Genomic DNA, 15,791 nt, shown 5'->3' with positions numbered 1-15,791 from the left:
CACTGTGTCAGTCCATCTTGTTGAGGGCTTCCTCCTTGCCACTGCCTCTCCACTGAGCATGATGTCCTTCTCCGGGGAATGGACTCTCCTGACAACTTGTCCAAAGTACTTTAAAGGATGTCCCCTCATCCATGCCTCAGGAGCATTCTGGCAGTTCTTCTTCCAAGACAGATGTGTGGGTTTTTTGACAGCCCATGGTACTTTCGATATTCTTTACCAGCACCATAATCCAAATGCATCAATTTCTCCTAGGTTTTCCTCATTCAATATCCCCCATTCACATTAAATATAAAGCAATTAAAAATACCATGACTTGGGTTAAAATAACACCCCTGCTCTTCAACCCTTTAAGAAGATCTTGCGCAGCAGATTTACCTACTGCAATGCATTCTTTGATCTCTTGACTGCTACTTCCATGAGCATTGATTGTGGATCCAAGGAAGACAAAATCATTCACAACTTCAACCTTTTCTCCATTTACCATGATGTTATCTACTGGTCCAGGTATGAGGATTTTTGTTTTCTATACATTGAACTGTAGTCCATAGTGAAGGCTGCAATCCTTGATCTTTCCCAGCAAGTCTCCCTCACTTTCAGCAAACAAGGTTGTGTCATCTGTATTTCAAAGGCTGTTGTTAATAAGCCTGACTCCAATTCTGATGCCACATTCTTCTTCATACAACCCAGCTTCTCTGATAACTTGCCCAGCATACAGATGAGTACGGTGAAAGAATGTAACCCTGACACACTTGCCCTGATCTTAAACAATGCAGTATTCCCTTGTTATATTTGCCCAACTGACCCTTGGTATGTATGCAAGTTCCCCAAGGCTACAGTTAGGTGTCAACACAACCAGTCCCTAACAATATATCATGGGTCTGTAGACGCAATTGTACAATTATAATACATAAAGATTATAGTAAAGTCGTAGAGAATAAGAGAAAAGAAAAATGAAGGAGTCAGACACAATTCAGGGTAGCGTGCTCACCTCAACCTCCCTTGCTGGTCCACGTGGAAATGCAGAAGGAGGAGAGAGCGATTTATTTTTAACCAATGCTTATATATCTTTGGGGTGTGTAAGCCCCCTGATTACAGTTAATGGCCTACGCCACAGGAAGGGATTGTACCATTGGCAATACAGCAATGGGAGGTGTACACACTATGGGAAGAGGAGGGATTAAGAGTACACATGTGACAAGATGGGCAGATCCTAGATTCATGATGGCAGCCTAACCTTGATCATCACTGAGCTGGTGGTTTGACTTATTCTGAGCTCTCCAGGGAAAGCATCCACTCCAGACAGTAGTCTGATTGCTCTGGAACACTGATGCCTTCAGAGAGATAACTTGGCAATCATTTACCATTAGTTGCAAGCAGTGTCCTAGGTCTGACATATCTTTGGGGGAGACAAACTGGGGAAAAGCCTTTTTATATCCCACAATTAGTTGTTCTGGAATTCACTTGCTTCTCAAGATTATCCATAGCTTTTTATGATCCATAGAGTTGAAAGCCTTTGCATAGTCCAGTGGTTCTCAACCTTCCTAATGCTGTGACCCTTTACTGCAATTCCTCATGTTGTGGTGAACCCCCCCCCACCATAAAATTATTTTCATTTCTACTTCATAACTGTAATTTTGCTACTGTTATGAATCGGGTAGCCCCTGTGAAATGGTTGTTTGAGCCCCAAAGGGGTTGTGACCCACAGGTTGAGAACTGCTGCCATAGTCAGTGAAACACAAGTTGACACCTTTCTAGTATTCTTTGCCTTGAGCCTATATCCATGACATCAGCCACGGTCTCCCTTGTACCATGGCTTCTGCATCCAGCCTGAGCCTCAGGCAGCTTCCTGATAATGTGCTGGCCCTCAAAAACTTAAACTCACTGCCACAGAGTTTGTGTTGAGTCTTAGTGACCCCTGTGGGTTTCTGAAACTGTTCATAGGAGTAGAAAACCCAGTCATTCTCCCTGGGAGCTGCTGGCGGTTTCAAACTCCCAACCATGTGTATCGCAGCTGTTAGTAATATTAACTTGATCCTTAAGGAACCTTGATGGCATAGTGGTTATGAGTTGGGCTGTAATCCTCAATGTCAGCTGTTCAAACTATCAGCTGCTCTGTGGGAGAAAGCTGGGTTTTCTAATCCCCCAATTGTCTATCTCAGAAACTCACAGGAGCAGTTTTACCCTGTCCTGTAGGGTCTCTATGAATCAATCAGCTCGATGGAAATGAGTTTGGGTTTTTTAAAAATTTAACTTGGTCCTTAACCGCATATAGATTACAGTTTAGTTACTAAGATACTACAAAATGTATATCTATATAATTAAAACAGTAAAACAAGAGAAGGTGGAGTGTTTACTCCCATCTAAGAGGTCAGGAAAATATTTGAGAAAGATGTTAGCAACCTATATCATGGAAGAGAAATAAAAAGAAAAATTCTGTCACGTTTGGTAACTGGGGGGATGGGGTTGGGTCGGTGGGGGGAGGGGAGTAGTCCAGACATAGGGAACCACTTGTATCAAATTACCTGTCCTTGAACAGATAACTTAACCAATCTGAACTTCAGCTCTCTAGTCTATCCAATTTTAACAGAATAGATACTATCTATTATGGGTCAAAACTGAGACTGTAACTTTTTTGTTCATCTTTATTGGTACTTAGTCCACATATTGTACAATTCAGTAGTTCAATCATTCACTCATCTCAAAAAGAATTATACCATCATTACCACAATCAATTTTAGAACACTCCCACATGGTTAAATCGCCTTGCAGATGAGTTGTATAGTCACAATCAGTTCTAGTACTCCCTCCCCCCATGTAACTCTTTAAAGGAGTAGAAAGCCTAACTAGCCCTATATATTGGGGGAGTTACTTAAACTCTGTTAACTCCTTGGAAAACTGGAACTATGACACCTTGTTTGTGAATATTAAGTGTGTGACGCTGCTAGCATTGATACACAATGTGTTCCCCATGTCACAATGCTGTCACCGTACACATATTTCAGAAAAGTGGATGCTAAGAATGGTGCTCCACCATGCATTGACACAGTAGCTGCAACAATGGGCTCAAACCTAAAGACAATCCTGAGGATGGCACAGGACTGTTTCCTTCTGTTATACACACAGTTGAAGCGGACTCAGCAGCACCAACAGCAGCAACAAGAATGGTGTTTATATAGAGAGATGAGGTGCCAATAAAACAGCTTAAAAAATAAATAAGAAAATGTTATCATAAATAAAGAATGGTGTTTTTGACTAAATATATTTAAAAGAAGCAGACTGTCTGCTTATGATAAAAACAAGAGGTATAAATACTTCTATGTTTTAAATATTAACATATAAGTTGTTAGGCTTCTGTCCACCTAGTCTAAAGACCATGTGCTGTTATACTGGAAAAATGACCTTAAAACTTTAAAGAATAAGTCAGTGACCTTGCTTTAATTAAATGCATGCTAGCACAGGTTCTTCACATTCATTACAGGCTTGCACATTCATTTTACTTACATTCTCCTCACACTGGCCAGTAGATAATAACAGAATAGAAAAATCTGCCAGCTGTAAGTGAAGGGGAGAGAAAAGACCTTCTGTTAAATTCAAGCCATTAATTCTCGACTGAATAGACAGGTCCATAAATTCATTTTACATGCAAGGCCTGATCAGTAACTCTCCTTCTGTCACTACATTACTAGCCGTAGATGCTGGGGGTTGGAGAGGGAAAAATTAATGTCGACTCTCCACCTTCACTATGGCTCTCTCACCCTTCTGACCTCCAGCCTCTTTGCGTGTCAGATACTAAATTCAGATATTCCTGGTGCATGGTCTTTTTAATAGATGCTTTATACGGTATAGAAATGTTAAAAGGAACATCTTAGTTTTTCACTTCACACTATCAGTATCCTACCGTAATTTTACTCAAGATCTCTGTTGTGTCAGGTCGCTGTGGGTCAGATCCGATGTGACAGCACTTAACAACAAATATAGCCGTTGGGCTGGACTTACTAGAAGAACTCAATTCTGAGCATTTTTTATCTTTAATTGTAACTTATTTGTTTCCTTAATAAGCCCCACAACTGTGAGGTTGATTTGTGAGTTGTGTATGGCCATTGTACTGACATTTCAAACCCAACATTACACTAAGTGCCTTGGAAGAGACAACTGGTGTCAGATTTGGTTTAAAATAAGATATTGGAGAATGGAGGTATGCCTGACCTATGTCCTGTAGGAATTAGCCTTGAGCTGATGTTGCTTTAGGTTTTCTTGCTTCCTGTGAACTCAAAGGAGCCCTGGTAGCCAAGTGATTATTCATTGGGCCTCAAGGTGAAGAACTGTCTGCAGGAGAACAGTTTGAAACCACTTGCCGCTCTGTAGGAGAAGATAAGGCTTTCTACTCCTGTACAGTCACTGTCTTGGAAATGCACAGGAGCAGCTCTACCCTATCCTATTGAATCCCTATGAGCCAGCATGGCAGTGAGTTTGAATTTGGTTTTGTGAACTCTGCAGTGGTAAGATACAGCCCCACACCATTATCCGCCAATCTTTGAGAAAGAGAAAGGTACTCTATGCAAAGCAAAGGAGCCAGGATGACTGCTTCTCGGATCTGACTTTCCCATCAAGCTGTGGTCTTTCAGATTTATGAGGTGATGAACAAGGAAGTTATACATGTCCAGAAAGTTATACATGTCCATAAAAAAAGTGGTCTAAGACTGGGGATCGGTTAAATTTATGTAAGCTTTATTTAAAAGTTTAAAAGACATGCAATTTTTAATTCATTACACAGGTCTCTGAAATATCTGGAGTTTTGTGCTCCAAGAAACAAGGAAGTGTTTCTAGGGGGCTTAGTATATTGGTTCCATGGGCTGAAAAGCTCTGCGCAGGGGGGTCCAAGGTGAGTCTGGTTTGTGATGGTTATCTTTTGAGTGTGGCTGTTGTTCCTGAAGAACAGCTCAAAGGAAAGCTATGTACTCCACTGATTTGCAAGAGAGTGTAACTTTAGTCCTTGGTGGTGTAGTAGTTATGCATTGGGGTGTGATCCACATGGTTGAGAGCTCAAAACCACTGCTCTTCAGGAGAAAGACGCCTTTCTACTCACGTAAACAGTTGCCCTCTGGGAAACCCACAGACGGGTGGCTATGAGTCAGCCTTGACTCACTGTCAGTGAGTTCAAATGGTCCTTTTGACAGCCAGTGGTTGGTTGTTCTAAAGAGTGTGCACTGCCAGGTGTTATTGTTCACCTTAAATACCTAGCTACTGTTCAGCTGAAAATTGAGCTATAGGAGAGAGTTCGGTTGCAGGCCTGAAAGATAGCTGTGGGCCATAGTCCGGAGGTTCCACCAATCTTCAGCCAACCAGTATAGCCTACTCTTCTTTATGACTAAATTTTGGTTCACTTTTTCTCCCACTTTATTCAATATCTTCTGATGTGAAGATCACACTCAGAGGAAGAGTTAGTGGTAGCGAGGCACCCTCTAGTTCTTCTGGTCTTAGGGCAGTGGAGGGTGATATTTGCGTGGTCCATTAGTAAGTTGGATGAATTGTCTCCATGTGTCTTTGATTGTCTTCACGCATCTTTGCTTCAGTTTGAGAGAAACCAATAATTGTGCCTTAGATGGCTGTTCACAATCTTTTAAGACTTCAGTAGCTACATGCTAGAGTAGGATATAGAACATTCATGTACTAGTTTGTGCAAATTGACTTTTACGTTTCCCCTGAATTATGGTCCTGAGCCCCTAGATCCAGCAATTCACTTTTTCAAGGTGTTTGGTTATGGCTGATAAGTTTTCATAGCATTCTTCCTTATATGCTGTACTATACTCATAAATATATTTGCAGCACATGTAAAGACACATGTAAAATAGCTTTTGTCAATTCACTGTTCAGTTTGCATGTCTATATATAAACTCACTAGATTATTGTTATTACAATTACTGCAGAATTGTGTAATATTTACCTCTGTTCCCATGAACTCTTGTTCTCCTTTCAATTTCTTCCTTTGACATTACCATTTTCTTGCTGACCTCTCCCTTATTGTTCATGGCTGTGTCCTTCACACAAGCAAATGTGTGTCTACTCCACTGTTAGGGATATACGAGGGGGGCAACCTTTCATAGTAGCGATTTTTCCTGCTAGACAAGCATTGAGCAACTCGCTCTGAGCTGTGAGTTAATGCACCCAGTGGCATCACCTGGGAAAGTTCTCTGGTCACAATGAATTTTTTAGTAATAGCAGTTTTGCTCAAGCCTTGTTTTTTGTGATGGCTGACTTAAGAGAACAGTGTGTGACTGTTATTTTTTTTTTTTTACCTGCTCGGGAAAAATGCTGCAGAAACTGCTGTGATGTTGAATGCAGCGCTATGGGAAATTGTGGGGGAAAGGACAGCCCCCCACAACTAACTACAGGTTCAGTAAGTGCATTTGTACGGTTGAGATATATAACAATTATAGTAAAGTCATAGAGCACAAGAGAGATAGGAGAGAGGTAAAATAAAGAAGTCAGACACATTTCATGGTAGCATGCTCACCTCCTGGATGGCCATGATCTTACAAGCTAGTCCATGCACAGTGTAGGCCAAGGGTAGGAGAGGGAGGTGAGGTGGGCCGGAGACCCCATTTATTGTTAACGAAGGCTTATGTTTACTTAGGGGGTGTGATTACAGGTAACTACACACGTCACAGGGAGGTGTTGTACAATAGGCAATAGAAGCAATAGGAGGGGGATATACAATTGGCTGAGGCATAACCGGAAGGGGAAGAGCTAGGAATGTATACATGATAGGAAGGGGAGGGACTAGGAGTACACATGTGACAGGCAGGGCAGACCCCAGATTCATGATGGAGGACTAACCTTGATCACCCTTGAGTGGGCTTGACCTCCCTGGGCTCTCCTTTGGGGAAACAATTTACTACTATCCTTATCAGAAGGGAGTGGGCCCTACTTATTGTGGGATAAGCAGTTGTGTCTGCTTGTTCTGGATGGATGGCTGATAACCCTTAGGGAGAATAACCCCTGACCTACTTCTGTTGACCTCCAAGTGTATAGTCATTTGCCACGTATAGCAAGTGGCTAAGTTTGGTATATATTTGGGGGAGACAACTTGGGATAAATCTTTCTGTTTCCCACAAGAAAAACTCAAGTGTATGAGTAGTTTTCTCTTTTCAAAATGGGCATAATGTTGATTGATAACAAACCTTGTTCTGGATGTCCATCAACTTCTCAAACAGACAAAAATATTGACTCAATGCATTCTGAGTTAGTTCCACTAGGTCAGACTGTTTAATCAGCTTTCTATTTACAGGTTCTGAAAAGATTATATAATTGTGTGACCAAAAAAAAAGACCTGATTTGTGGCAGACGGAGGACTGTTGCCACCACAACAATGCACCTGCTCATGCAGCCATCTCAGTGTGCCAGTCTATGGCAGAAAAGAGCATTCTTCTCTTGCTACAGGCAGCTTACTTACCTGAGCTCACCCCACGTGTCTTCTTTTTGTTTCCGTGAATGCAGAGGGACATGAAAGGAAAGCAATTTGACGGTGTAGAAGAGGTGAAGAAAAAAACAAGGGAGATGCTATCAGCCATCCAAACAGATGAGTTTGAAAAATGTTTTCAAAATTGGAATCACAGATTTGACAAATGTATGAAGTGTAATGGAGAGTAGTTTTAAGGTGGTTTTTTTAATTTAATACACAGCATTAGGGATAAAAATCATTTTTTTTTACAGAGTACCCACTCATATCCTCCCTTCTGGCACATAGCCTGCATCGTGTGACAGGTTTACACAAAGGGGACAGTTTTGCAATATTTGAGGGTATACAAAGAAGCATTAACACATCAGCCAAGCTGTTTATAAACAGGAAGGGAGGACAAGGTTGGGAACATGAAGTACCAGATAAGTTTGCAGACTGCTGCTTCTGCAGCCTTGCCGGGGATCATGAGGCAAAATATCTATTTTATCTCAGGCAGAGAGACAGGCCAGCTGCTGCTTCATTAGCTCCCTAGCCTGAACTATCAGCATTTCCCAGGTGCTTAAACCATGGAAGGTGGTGGTTCTGTCCCGTTTGTCTAAGGAGCAAACAATTTTTTCAGAAACCCACTGGGTGTAGATTCCAGCCCACATCTGTAGGGGTCCTCAGGGGCAGTTGTGTAATTGAGGGGTAAAGAGACATGAGAAAAGGCAGGCAAGGGCTCACCTCTTCCATGGAAACCAGTACCAGAATGAGGCAGTTATGTATGCTTTCACAGCTTATATAAGCTTGGGCATGCAAGCCATGGTAAGCACATATGGAACAGGAAAGGGTTGCGTTAGAGAGATGCACATAACATGAGGGGGGCCAGCTAGGGGTATGCCCGCAATAGGAAAGGGAAGTACTAGAGGCATACATGTGACAGGAAGGAACATGTGTAACAAGATGGGTGGGTCGTAGAGTCAAGATGGCAGCCTAACCTTGGTCATCTCTGGACTCCTTTGATCTTGGGTGTCTCTAAGATCTTCTAGGAATAATCTGTGATCCTTATCTGAAGGGAGTGGGTGTACTTAGGGTTAGATGACCTGACTTCTGTAGATGGCAGATAACTTTTAGGCAGATAGCCTTCAAGCAGCCGACCTTCAAGAGTATAGTAAGTGACCTTATGCTTGCAAACAGCATTTCAAAATCGGCATTATTATGGGGGTGGGGCATTGTGGGGAATAACTTTTGCATAGGAGAATGTAACTGACATGCATCTCCAGTTTACAAAGGCCAAGGTCTCCCTTCATGGGAGCCCGGGCCTGCCAGACTCCTTAATGTGTGAAGGTAGAGAATTTGTCTACATAAACTCTCTGCCTGGTTATGTTTCCCACGATTTCTTTCATTGCTGTTGTGTTACTGTTTACTAAATCTTTTGATTTCCCCTTCCTATTTTGATACAGCTTACTAATTTTCTTTGAGGTTGCCTATAATTTATTATTTTTCTTCCCAAGTTAAAACAGTCCACTCTACCTTTAACTGCACCAGTTATTCATTCTCTGTGTTTTGTAGTTGTCTTCATTTACAAACGGACATCTCTGGTTCCCTATTTGCAGTTGTGCAGGTGTATTTTACTTCAGCTATTTCTACAGAGTTGCTATGAGTCAGCATCTACTCAATGGGAGTGAATCTTTTATCTGGGTTTGTTTCTGTGTTGGTCAAATATGTTCAAAAAGTCAAGGTGCCAACACTGTGTCAGGCCAATTGACAATTTAACTATCTTTCTCCTTGTGTGTTTTCCTTCAGTTCCTCCTGGTCAGTATTTGATTTGTTTCTTTATTCTTTCCTTCCTTGTTTATCTTCAACCCTTTAAGACCCCAGATACTATATCTTTTGATAGCTGGGCACCATCAGCTTTCTTCACATTTGCTTATGCACCTATTTTGTCTTCAGTGATCATCGTGTCTGGAAGGTGAGCATCACAGAATGCAGGATTATTAGAACAAAGTGTTCTTATATTGATGGAGTACATATGTGGAGCCCCAATGTCCATCTGCTACTATAATACTTAACATATAAATATAGGTATAGTGATCTATTTCCCTATCATTATGTATCAATATATTTACATAAGTATATGACTGTATTGAAACCTCTATAACTGTCCTTTGCCTCCTAGTTCTTTCCTCTATTTCCTTTTACTGTTCTCTTGTCCCACTAATATGTTCGACCTTCATTTGTGTTTCAGTAATTCCTCTCGGTTATATTGACCTTGATTAAGCTTCACCAGGCATCCTATTCCCTTCTCTCCATTGATTTTAGATCACTTGTTCCCTTGTCTCTGGGTTGGTTGACATCCCCCTTTCCTTTTTCCCACCTTCCCCTCTTGAGTGTCCTCCTGGAACAGTTGATCCTGCTGTTTTCTCCTCTGAATTATTTATCTTAATAGACATGCAGATAAAATAATAAACACAAAAACAAGACAAAGCATGGGGTCTTTTTCTTTCTTTCTTTTTTTGCTGCAAAAGGAAGCCTTATTGTTTCCATTTGGTCCCCCAGCAGGGGGGAGGGGCTCCAGGGCGGTGGCGCTGAGGCTGGCTGGCGCAGGATGGGTTCAGGCAGAGGGGCTAAGGCCGGCAATGGGGAGGCAGAGGGCCCCTGGCAGGTGGCTCGTGGCCGCAGGTTCCTAGTCTTCTTTGAGAGTGAGCCTCTCATAAGCCTCTTGAAGAGATACTCGCCCAGCCCGGCCTGGGGGCTGGCCACCCTGCGGAGGTGGGTCAGGTGGTCGCCCATCTTCTTGAGGAGTTTCACCTCCTTGTCCAGGAAGTGGTTCTCCAGAAAGTCACAGAGATGAGGGTCGGTGTGAGTGGACCCCACGGCATGCAGGTCCAGAAGAGCCTGGTTGAGTTTTTTTCTCCAGGGCTAGGGCAGCTTCCATGGCGTCCAGGGTTCGACCCCACTCATCTGGAGACGGCTTCTGCACATCCTGGAAGAGGGCGCGGCCGCCGCGCTGGTTCTGCAGCTTCCAGAGACGCTCGGCCCCCTCGCGCTTCTCCTTCCCAGCTCGCGGAAGAAGTGCCCCCGCCTTCCAAGGCCACATCGTCACGGTCGAAAAAGAAGCCCAGAGAGAGGTAGGTGTCAGAGGCCTGCAGGTGCAGGTTGACCAGACGGTGGACGCCGGCCTCCGCGTAGGGGAATAATTCTGACGGATCTGAGAGCTCGTGATGCGTCGGTTTGGAGGTCACCACACTCCAAATAAAAGTGTTCGCTGGTCCCAAGAGGAGGGGCTGGCCGCGAAGATGCTCCCCAAGTTACTTCCGGAAAGAAATCTGTTGCGTGGCAGAAGGTTGGAGGCAGGGAGTCCCCGGATCTGTTCCATTCAAACACTGTTGAAGCAAGACACAGATCCACAGAACACGGGCGAGCTTTGCATGGGGTCTTAAAGGCTTGAAAATAAACAAGAGGGCGACTAGCTCAGAAGCAACAAAGCCCACATGGAAGAAGCACACCAGCCTGTGTGACCACGTGGTGTCAAAGGGACCAGGTATCAGGCATCAAAGAACAAAATGTCATTTCATTGTGAATGAGGGGGAGTACAGATTGGGAACCCAAGACCCATCTGTAGGCAAGAGGACATCCCCTTACAGAAGGGTCACGGTGAGGAGGCGAGCTAGTCAGGGTGCAGTGTAGCAATGATGAAACATACAACTTTCCTCTAGTTCTTAAATGCTTCTTCCCTCCACTATCATGATCCCAATTCTACCTTACAAATCCGGCTAGACCAGAGCATGTACACTGGTACAGATAGGAACCGGGAATCCAGGACAGATGATCCCTTCAGGACTAGTGGTGAGAGTGGTGATACCAGGAGGATAGAGGGAAGGTGGGATAGAAAGGGGAAATGGATTATAAGGATCTGCATATAACCTCCTCCCTGGGGGATGGACAAGAGAAAAGTGGGTGAAGAGAGGGAGACGTCAGGCAGTGTAAGACATGACAAAATAATAATAATTTATAAATTATCAAGGGTTCATTAGGGATTGTGGACTGGGGAGGGAGGGGGAAATAATGAGCTGATACCAAGGGCTTAAGTGGATAGCAAATGTTTTGAGAATGATGAGGGCAACAAATGTACAAATATGCTTGACACAATGAATGTGTGTTTGGATTGTGAGAAGAGTTGTATGAGCCCCAATAAAATGATTCTTTTTTTTAATTCCTAACAACATGAACAAGAAACCCTACTGTCCTAGTGGTTATGAGGTAGGCTACTGAGCACAAGCTTATCAGTTTGATCAAGTCGTTCCTCATTCCTACGCCTGTACAGAGGTACAGTCTCGAATACCCAAAGGGGCAGTTCTATTCTGTCTTATATGGTCATTAAAAGTCAGCATCAGCGGCTGTGCGCAGCACGCTCAAGTTTGGGAGGCGGCGGCGGCGGCGACAGGGAGTGGGGTGTCTCAAGAGGAGGAGGGGCCTAGTGGTGAGGCAGTGGCACCGCAGCCTCAAGCCCCAAGGACTGGGCCTGCCCCGTGAAGGCGGACCCTAAGGTGATGCTCGCTCGCTGCACAGGACGCCATCTTCATTCTGTCACAGGCCACGGAATTGTTCATGGAGACCATTGTGAAAGATGCGTATTGCTGCGCTCAACAAGGAAAGAGGAAAACCCTCCAGAGGAGAGATTTGGATAATACAATAGAAGCTGTGGATGAATTTGCATTTCTGAAAGGTACTTTGGATTGATTGTGGAGCTTGCAATGTGAGCCTTTACCTGCACCCTTCAGCCAGCCCCACCCTGAAGGCCCCAGCTCTGAAGAACATTGTCTTTGGAATATTTTTCTCTTCTACCTTCATTCATGCTGGGCTAGCCAGAGATCTCTACAAAGTCTTCCATGAGTCTGTTTTCCACTCAGGGATGGATACAGTTGCTGCTGGCCAGGGCAGAGTTTGAGAATGTGTTTTGCATATATTGCTCAATGAATGAAGAGGACTCAAATAAAGTTTCTGATTAAAATAAAGTCAGCATCACTTAAATGGCAGCGAGTTTGGTTTTCAAGTTTACCAACATAACTGCCTGCATTACTCAATATTTTGCCCACAGAATCATTCAGTATTGTAACTCAAGGCTTAATTTTTTTCTTAAATTTCTTTCTTATGCTAAGCATGCTCTTCCTTTTTGGCTAAGTCCCTATCTTTGCATATTGCATGTGATTATATGGTCTTTTCTTGAGCTTCCCTTTGAAATCTTCTGTTCTGCTCTTAAATAATCATTTCTACCATTTGCTTTAGCTATTCCATATTCAAGAGCAACTTTCAGAGTTTCTTCTAACTTTTGCTTTGGTCTTTTCTCTCTTAATGACCTTTTCCTTTCCATATGTACGATGTTCTTCGTGTCACCTACAACTTATCAGATCTTGATTATTAGTGTACACTGTATCGAATCTATACTTGAGATGTCCTCTAAATTCAGGTGGGGTATACTCAAGGTCATATATTATTTCTCATGAAATGGCTTTAATTTTTTTCAACTTCAACCTAATTTGATGGCAGAGGGTGGGTCATTTGTTTTCATGTCTTTGTGGCAGTTACATAATCTGTCAACTTGAAAAGGGTTGGAGTCTAGCCTGTCAATCAGGTCACAGCCAATGAGGCCACAATGAGTGTGGGCATGGCCTTCTCCTGAGGATTCTGGGAAGTCTGGTCTTCTTCCCTGGAAGTGGGACACACTGTCTGTCTGTGAGACATTCCTGTTGAAAAGCCACATGGAGTGATGCTGATGGCAGCCAAAGTTTTGGAGCTGGAGGAGCCACGTGGAGACCCCTGCTATCACAGAGATGCTTCCACTGCCACTGGATCCACAAGACTTTCCACCAACTGGCTGGTGATCTTCCTGAATTCAGCATTATTGCATGGCTGCATGAGTCTGAAGAAGAATTTATAGATTGATATCGGACAAATGGGCTAATATCAGAGTTATGGACTTGATCTGGGCTGGGCTTGGGATGTTTTCTCAATATACAATTGCTCTTTAATATAAAGTTCTTTATTACACACGAGTATCTATGAATGTTTCTCTAGTCTACCCAGATCAACGTAGGCATCTCGGTGAATTCTTGGTGGTCAGGCTCATTCTGTATCCCAAGAGCATGAGTTAACCCACAGCACATGATAGGTGTTTAATACATGTTATAATGAGGGTCTAGAGAAATTTCAAGTTATTTAAATTAATTTAGAAAGTATTTGCAATGGAAGCTGATTACGATCAAACGATCGGATATTGGCCTGAATTGCAAGAAATGGCCTTTTTAATTAAAACAATCCACTTGTTCTCGGTGCTTTAGGTTTTGGAGCCCATTCCCAGGTTAAATATCTGCTAGTAGAAATAGCTTTGGGGTGGAAAATAAAGCATAGCACATTCCACCAGCAGTTGCATAAAATGATGAGAACTGGCAGTTTTCACACACACACACACACACACACACACACACTCATCCCTTTTTCCCATCATTTGTATTTATCTTTTTAAATTTATAAATCCTAGTCTTTCAGTCAGTCATTTAAATAATGAGTTAACCAATTTCTTATTCTCTGTAATAATGTGCACACTCAAAATAATTACCACCACCTGACCACATCAGAATTTTGAAGTTAATGGATGAATAGGATACAAAGACTGAAGGGTTAATCTAATCCAAATGAAACCTAGTTCAAGTTTATTTCTCTTTCCCTGTGATTAGTGTAAACATTTAAAAACAAAACACATTTGCTGCCAGCCAGTCAGGTGACTCATAGGAACTCTGTAGGAAAGAGATAACTTCCCCGTTTGGAGTACTGAGGAGAAAGTCTGTATGGGAACTGGAAGTCTCCTCTTACTTCCCCCAGAGCAGCTGGCGAGTTCAATCCACTGACCTTTCGCTTAGCCCCCCAACAGGTGACCCACTATGCCACCAGGGTTACATTAACCTTAACTGCCTCTAAAATGAGAGAGTTAAACTGAAACGAAATAAACTTTGATGATGAACACCTGTTTATTCACTTTCAGCACTCAACATCTAAAACTTGCATTTTTCACAATTCTTATTTAGCACGAAGAAGTTTTGATTTGCTGATTGACTGTTTTCAGTAATGTGTTAGTGTTCCCTATTTTACTTTGGAGTTCTAATATCCATTGTAATGGCTACACAGAAACTATCAGACAAAATTCACGATTAAAGGATTTATTAGGGAAGTTAACAAGTTGCAATACCAGTGAGAAACGCTCAGGGTCGTTATTTATTTATTTGTTTATTTATTTTTTTCAAGGTAGTTATTTAACAGGACATATTACAGAGTTTCAGGTCTGCTAATAAATGTTCAAGGATCATACCACTCTGCTGTAAGCCTCAACCCCAGGTCAGCAAACCCAGCTCCTTGAATTATGAGTCCAGAGGCACCTCACTCCAATAAGCCTCAGTCTGGAGGCACTCAGCTGCACTTTGTGGGTTAGCAAGTCCAACTTCCCCAATTAGGGTGCTCAAAGGCACCCTACACCACAATCCAGTCTCCTACACGAAAGTGCTCTTTACTTGCTCTGTGGCAGTGGTGCTCAACCTTCCTAATGCCGTGACCTTTTAATACAGTTCATGTTGTGGTGACCCCCAAACCATAAAATTCTTTTTGTTACTACTTCATAACTGTAATTTTGCTACTGTTTTGAATCAGGTGACCCCTGTGAAAGGGTCCTTCAACACCTTCCTAAGGGGTCGCGACCCAGAGGTTGAGAACCATTGCTCTGAGGGTTGGGAAAATCCATCACTCTGTTCATGCTCCGACTGCAGGTTCCACTGCTGCTCTTCTGATGGTATAGCTGTCTTCTAGATCTAGGGGGTTCCCTGTATAGAAACCTTCAGTCCAGAGGACAGGTTCCACTCCTGGCTCTTGCTAGTAATGAGAACTCTCCTCTTGCTTCTCAGAGGGCTCATTTTATACACAGCAAGATGGCATTCAAATAATCCTGTTTATAATTTACAGATAAATTTTATCAGTATCTTCCCCCACTTGTTTTTAGCTCCAAATGAATTAACTTTATGATCTTATAGTTTTGTAGTTTTGAAATCCAACATGAGCTCTCTGTCTAAGATCAAGCAGTTAGAGGACTTCATTCCTTTCTGAAGGCTTGCAGCTGGTCTCAACCTGTGGGTCTATCCCTTTGGGGGTCGAACGGCCCTTTCACAGAGGTCACCCGATTCATAACAGTAGCAAAATTGCAGTTATGAAATAGCAACGAAAATAATTTTGTTTGGGGGGAGTCATCACAAGGTGAGGAACTGGATTAAAGGGTCACGGAATTAAGAATATTGAGAACCACTGCTAG

At 42.8% G+C, this 15,791-nt stretch overlaps 1 pseudogene; it reads left to right on the top strand.

Moving 5' to 3' along the window:
* The first annotated feature begins 10,662 nt into the window (after positions 1 to 10,662).
* Positions 10,663 to 12,296, top strand: LOC142455396 (DNA polymerase epsilon subunit 4 pseudogene; annotated as a pseudogene).
* The last annotated feature ends 3,495 nt before the right edge of the window (positions 12,297 to 15,791 follow it).

Source organism: Tenrec ecaudatus, chromosome 8, assembly GCF_050624435.1.
Source record: "Tenrec ecaudatus isolate mTenEca1 chromosome 8, mTenEca1.hap1, whole genome shotgun sequence".
Lineage (NCBI taxonomy): Eukaryota > Metazoa > Chordata > Mammalia > Afrosoricida > Tenrecidae > Tenrec > Tenrec ecaudatus.
Note: the sequence above shows the minus strand (reverse complement) of the source record. Positions and strands in the feature narration are given on the sequence as shown.